This window comes from Phalaenopsis equestris, unplaced genomic scaffold (genome assembly GCF_001263595.1).
Source record: "Phalaenopsis equestris unplaced genomic scaffold, ASM126359v1 Scaffold000038, whole genome shotgun sequence".
NCBI classification, from domain to species: domain Eukaryota; kingdom Viridiplantae; phylum Streptophyta; class Magnoliopsida; order Asparagales; family Orchidaceae; genus Phalaenopsis; species Phalaenopsis equestris.
In genome coordinates, this window is record NW_018164480.1 from 568274 (window position 1) to 569162 (window position 889).

Genomic DNA, 889 nt, shown 5'->3' on the forward strand with positions numbered 1-889 from the left:
TATATATATAATGTATGTATACGCAGTACCCGTATAAGGGAGGCATTTGGATATTTCTTTTAATGATACAAGCCATCTAACTTAATTCTATTTTTGATAGTGCCCTTGTTTGTTTTCGATAGTGTCTATTAATAGATCTACAGGATTGTTTCTATTTTCTAAAGTATACACTAAATCTTCTAATGTAATAGTGGATTTTGCAATTCTTCCAAAAGCCTCTAGTCATGTAGTTGTTATTGCGGCGCTCAATTTTGAGTCTGTTACAAAATGTGTGATAGAAGCTGTTGAATTCTTCACTGAAATATAAATATCAAGCTGATAGTCACCAAAAGGTTAAGGAACTTGGTGTAGGTGATTTAGTGATGGTACATTTGAGGAAAGAACGATTCTCAGTTGACACTTATTCCAAGCTTAAACCAAGGAGAATTGGCCTGTTTCGAATTATTAAAAGCTCAACAACAATGCTTATGTTGTAGAACTTCCACCCGGTCTCTTCATTTCACCAACATTTAATATCTGTGATTTATTCTCTACAAGCCCCCCTTGGAATCACATGAACTTGAGACGAGCTCTACTGAAGGATGGCATTGATGCAAGAGATTGAGTTATGTAGGAATTGTGTTCGTAAATTGCTTATTTTATTATATTATAGTTATTAGTATTAGGGCTGTAAACGAGCCGAGCTTGAGCGAGCCCAGGCTTGGCTCGTGTTCGGCTCGTTCGAAATAGCTCGTGTTCGAAATCGGCTCGTGAACAGTGTGTTCGTGTTCGGCTCGATTTAAATATTCGTGTTCGTGTTCGGCTCGTGTTCGGCTCGAAATTAGCTCGTTAAACTAAAATTAAGAAAAATAGGTGTAAAGTGTGGGATTCGAGCCTGGGTCAAATCTAT